The sequence below is a fragment of the Canis lupus genome, chromosome 14 (genome assembly GCF_048164855.1).
Source record: "Canis lupus baileyi chromosome 14, mCanLup2.hap1, whole genome shotgun sequence".
Classification (NCBI taxonomy): domain Eukaryota; kingdom Metazoa; phylum Chordata; class Mammalia; order Carnivora; family Canidae; genus Canis; species Canis lupus.
The window spans coordinates 57604310-57610240 of NC_132851.1; the positions used below are offsets into that span (position 1 = coordinate 57604310).

Below are 5931 nucleotides of genomic sequence, written 5' to 3' on the forward strand. Positions count from 1 at the left end.
GTTATCAGTGATTCTGACAAAGCTATTTTTATAGAGCAGTATGGGCAAAAGCCTGGTTGGAAAAGGTTTGAAGGGGTAAGACAGAAAGCAATTTAAAAAAGTGAACATGAACAAAATATTCAGAGTACGACTCTAAAGCACAAGTTCTTATTCTTTAAATAGTTCATATATAGGAAGAGGCTAGTGTTCTAATTTCAAAGTGATGATGAATATAAAAGATATCTCGTGATATTACAGTAATCTAACATGATAAAAAGTATTTCTTTGGAGCAAATGCTATGTGGTGGATGAAAAATGAAAAATTGAAGGACATTATGCTTTAGCCAGTTAAAATAAAGATCAATTTCTTTTCTTTCTTATCCATGTAGATTAACCTCCTGAACTCTAGCCACAGTCCTCTGGCAGCAACTCTATATTGAGAATCTTGCTATAAAGGGAAATTAAGTGGTATCTGGAAGATGAAAACTCTAGGGAAGATGTGTTTTCCTTTTCTTCTTTTTCTTTTTTCTTTTTGAAGGGAATATTAACAGTGTTTGGGAAAGATAAAATTTAGAAAAATATCAAATTCAGAACAAAAATCTCTGATTTAGGAGGAGAACCATTGGAACTTTATCCTTGAGTAGAAAAGAGGAGTTAGGTGCTTACGTAAAAAGTCAATTTAGTAAAGCATAGAGAATATGAATAAAAAATGGCAGAAAGTGTGGCCAAAGATGCAGACTAGAGCAGTTTCTAGAAATTTGCCTCTAATATAGTCAATTTTCTCTCTGAAGCAGGAACCAAGGCTTATAGTGAACGGTGGAGACTGGGGAGAAAGTGTTGGGAACTGGAAGAGGGAGGACAAAAAAGAATGTTCTAAAACAGTGGAAGAGTGAAAGGACTAAAAGAATGCCACGTGTCAGTATTAATTAATTTAAGTTGAGAAAAATCTTCAGCTTTCTATATTTTTCTTTAGCGAACTCAGGTTGCATGGAAGTCAATGTGGAGTAGTTGAAGAACTGGATTTAATCAGTGTTGTCTATTTTGCAACCATCATTCAGTCATTTATCCAAGAAATACGCATTAAATATCTATCACCTGCCGGTAATTCTTCCAAATACTGGGCACACTATTATGTATAAAATAATAAAGCCTTTGGTGTTACACAGCTTGTAAACTGTGGGGAAGAAAAATAATAAGGGGGTAACTTAAAAGTATGATGATAGGGATCCTGGCAAAATAGGTCTTTACCTACTTTAGGAAGGTTAATCTCACCTGGGGTTAGGGAAAACATCCATGAGGATATTGTACCTTTTCTAAAACCAAAAGATTGTGTAGTCACATTTGATAAAAGATGAGATTAGGTAATCTCAAATAGGGAGAGGAACAATAAATTTCGTCCGTTTATTTTAAATTTCTGTCTGGAAGTTGCCCTACTGGATCTTTTAATCTAGCCAAATATGACATCTGATTTAATTATTTTGAGAATGTATGTAGAATATAGTAAATCCTTAATTTAGTATTCATTTCCATGCAATCACTCAAATGCACCATCAACTATTCACAATTACTTTTCAATTATCTCTTTGCTCTTCATATATTCTCTACCTTCCAAAAATTAAGCCTCTTAGTTAGGCTCTGGGGGGAGAGTGAAGCAAAATTTCTGCTCATGTGGAGTGTATGGTATTACAGAGTTACTTGTGATTTGGTCTCTATAGGAAATCTATCAGAGTTTCTATCTTATTTATATGGTGTTTTCCATATATTTTTTTTAATTTACTAGCCTACATATATTGTCTGCCTCCTCTCACTGAAATGGGAAGAACAAGAACCAGGTCTCTCTGTTTCTGTCTAGACCCTGATGGCTTAGAACTCTTCTCGACCTAGGGTCCTTAATATCTATTGAATGTATAGTAGAGTGAGAGAATGAATGAGTGAATATCACTGAAACTTCATGTTTGTGAATTCAGAATTGGTAAAATTGCCATTCATTGTCCAGTTAAGATAAGAAAAATATATTTTGTAGGAGAAAAAATAAGTGCATTAGGAAGGATAAAGACAAGTTTATACTGTCTGCAGGAGTGTATGTTAAAGTTATAGACTTCCAGTAGAAAAGGTCTGATACAGAAGTGTGTGGGTTTATGATACAAACAAGTTTGAGTGCCTACTGTATGTCTACAAGCATGGATAAGGCACATTCTTCAAGGATCTACATATCTACTCATTCCTACATGGCATTACTGATAATCTCTCATTTATAGAAATAATCTGTAGAATTTCACAGAATCAGGGCCATTAGCTTTTTCATATCAGGCCATTACTAATATTATATTTTTTCCATGACTATATCTGGTATTGGTCAGCCTAATTTTGTTATTTTTTCATTTGTTGTTTGCATGCACCTTTTTCCTCAAAATGATTCAACTATACTCTGACTGTAGAATATACACACATATGTGGTTTTCTGGACCTATAAGATAAGATGCTTTCCTTGTTCCAGTCATTATGTCTTGTTATTATCCTATAAGCAACTACCCCACTGTACCACCTCTTAACACTCCCAAATCCATAAAGAAAAATTGATCTCCTGTACATATATGCCTAGAGAGAGAAAGCAGTATGTCAGAATTCAAAGTGAATTAGTAAACCAAGTTACCTTCCTTGTTAGTCTTGCTAAGAGTGCTTCATAACAAATGCTATTTAAACTCTAAAAAAATTTAACATCCCTAACAAGTACAAATCTTGTAGCCACAGGGAAATTTGGACACTTCAGAAATTTTCAAGTCTAGAGAAATGAAATGCCCTTTTAATAATCTCATGAGAAACACTGTACAATAATGGGAAACCAATAGATTACAATTGATTGACACCAGAAGGGGGGAAATGTGTGTGTGTGTGTTTGTATATAGCACTTAACTGCTGTAGAATATCATGCACAAAATACTATCAATAAAAGAATTAAGACTCATTTGTCTATTGTGTTCTGAGATTTGTATCATTTCAATCTATGCTGTAAAACATATATTAAATTTTGCATCATTATACAAAAATTCCTGCTATAGGAATCCTGGGCAAGCAGGAAATAATTAAAAGAATAACATCAGACCAGAAACATAGGTGTTGCAGGATAACAATTGTCAACTTAACACTTAAATGCTTTGTACTTGAAGGCAAAATTTTAGTTTTACCTATAACAAAAATATTTTTGTGTATTTTGAACTAAATCATTGCTTGGAACACTGAATTTGCCTAAATAGGCTGAAATCTGTGGTAGTTTGTCAAGGCATGGTTTCTCCCAGAAAATTATTTATTCATTAAAAAATAATAATAAAACAAATAAGTAAGCTAATGAATGCTCAATCTTTGGTCTAATATATGTAAATAGTATTTCTTCCTTATATAGTTCTTTAATTAATTGATTAATTAATTAATCTATTTTCACAGGTTGCCAAAGCCACTTTTTTTTTTTTTCTTTTCAATACCCTATTCCACAGCTTCCATGACCCTTTTTGCTCGGATTCCAAAAGGCTGAGTGTTGGTATGGGCCATGCAAAGACTGGCAAATCCCTGGAAGCTCTCCCCTGGAATGATTCTGACTCTCTCCTTCTTATAGACATTCTGTATGGGCATGACCTGTTCTGCCAGCTGGGTAGCCAACTTGAGTTCTTCAGCAGAGATGTCTCCCTTTTCAGGGGCCAAGGGCTTCAGAGGAAGAGGATGAACCTGTATAGGTACTTCTTCAGCCCCTCCACGTCAGCCTCCAGGGATTCTGTAGACTTGTTCTGCCGTCTTGGATCCACTGAGATCCCAATGATCCATGCCACCTTCTTGTAGATGCCAGCCACTTGTAACTCTTCCAAGCTGAAGTCCATGCCAGGTGGCACATCGGTGTGATACCTCACCATAGGGCGCCTTACGATGAGCTGGAAGGGTCTGGATGGGTCTGGACAAGGGATGCAGGGCCATGTGGCTTGCCTTGGCTTGCCTGTCCTTGCATCTGCACGTGCAAGGGGGCTGGTTGAACCAAGTGGCCACAAAGGCCGCCAGTCCTTCTGTAAACTGGGTTCAGGATCACACCATTCTACCTCTGCTGCTGCCTATGGGTGGGCCCCAAGGGACAGTGACTCTTTATTTAAAAAACAAAAATAAGATCACCTGGGTGGCTCAGTGGTTGAGCATCCTCTGCATTTGGCTCAGGTCTGATCCCAGGGTCCTGAGATGGAGTCCAGCAACCGGCTCCCTGAGGGGAGCCTGCTTCTCCCTCTGCCTGTGTCTCTGCCTCTCTCTGTGTGTATCTCTCGTGCAAAAATAAGTAAAATATTACACAAACCACAAAATTAGTAAATATATTCATCTAAATTAAATGAAAATAATTTATCATGTGTGGAGAAACCAAGAAAGAAAAAAAGGGGGGCTAGGAGCGCGGGAGGATTAGAGAAGGAAAAGAGGTAGAAACTAAAAATAAAGGAAAGAACACTTTGTTAGGAAAAGAGTAAAACTGTTCATGATGGAAACAAAAAGAAGGCAATATATAAAAGACAGCCCTATAAGCATTTTTACTACTGTAAAGAAAATTTTTTTAATCCCTATATGTTTGACTCTCCAGTTACAAAGGTGCTTTTTTTTTTCACATCTATACCACTTAGAACAAACCATTTTAGAAAAAAATGGAAAATCTAAGTAGAAAAATTACTCTTTTGGCCAAAATTAGTGTAAACCCCATTCCAAATAGCTGTCATACTGACCTCCCATACTGTTCCTATCTCTGTCTCTTCCTCTTATCCCTTAGGTGTATTTCTTTTTCAACTGCGAAATAAACTTGAGCATCGTGAAGCATTTTCTGGAATATTTCAGACTTATTTTGGTTATGCATCATGCTCCTCTCTATCCTGGCAAAAAAAAAAAAAAAAAAAAAAATCACCATTACTGAAATGTCACTTCAGACATTTCAGTTCTTTCTCGAAGCCAGTAAGTAACTAATGACAAATAGTAAACCCTTTGCAAGCTGTCTCCACAGCTTCCCATAACTTTTGTTTGAAAGAAGCTTATAATTGTTCTGAATACTGTAAAACCAATAAAGGGCAAAATGCAATGGGACAATGTTTTGGATTGTACTGATGGGCTTTCCTTAGTACTTTGCTGACCACAAAGATGGAGAATCCCTAAAGCTACCCTCTTCTGCTCATGAAAAGATGGGGATACATGGTTCATTTTAAAAATAGTGATATTTTTCAAGCTTTGGGTGATCATACGCAGAAAATATGTGAAATTTTATACAATACATTGTAACAAATAGAACTGAATATTAGAGTATTACTTGAAGACATTGTCTTTGTAAATCAGTTTGCAAAATTTTATTTTTAATACCCTCTCTCCAATTTATAATGTTTCTATTGCCATTAGATAACCATACATTTTTATAATTATTTTTACCAATTTACCCCGTAAATTTCCGTTGTGAAGCAGGTTAAGTAGAACAGAGGTGGATGGCATTTTGCCGCTGGACCATCCCAAAGTGCTAGAGTAATGCTGACACCTAGTGGAAGAACAGCAACACTGATCAAATGTGTGGCTGTTCCATTTTTATAGATCCTCAGCTGCTATAATCTATGAGAAAATAATTAGGATAATAATTAAAAAGTTACATCACTGATGTACCTTAACGTATTAGATGGCCTGTCTTCTTTGCGATGTGTGTGTGTGTGTGTGTGTGTGCGCACGTGTGCATTTGCAAGCAAAACAAGTAGGGATGTGAGAATTATGTGTACTCATTGAGACAGTAGAGATTCAACTCAGTTTGTCAGGTAACAAATATTTCAAATAATAGATATATAAGACTAGAATACTTTTATTTTACTCTTGGTCTTTTCTATCTCTGTCAGGAGTGCAATCAGTTTAAGACCCTCAACCAAAAAAAAAAAAAAAAAAAGAGACCCTCAACCAGTTAAGTTCAAC

The 5931-nt window shown here is 35.9% G+C and overlaps 1 pseudogene; it reads right to left on the reverse strand.

Annotated features, from left to right (window-relative positions):
- Positions 1-3414: 3414 nt before the first annotated feature.
- Positions 3415-5469, reverse strand: LOC140603559 (large ribosomal subunit protein eL13 pseudogene; annotated as a pseudogene).
- Positions 5470-5931: the final 462 nt, after the last annotated feature.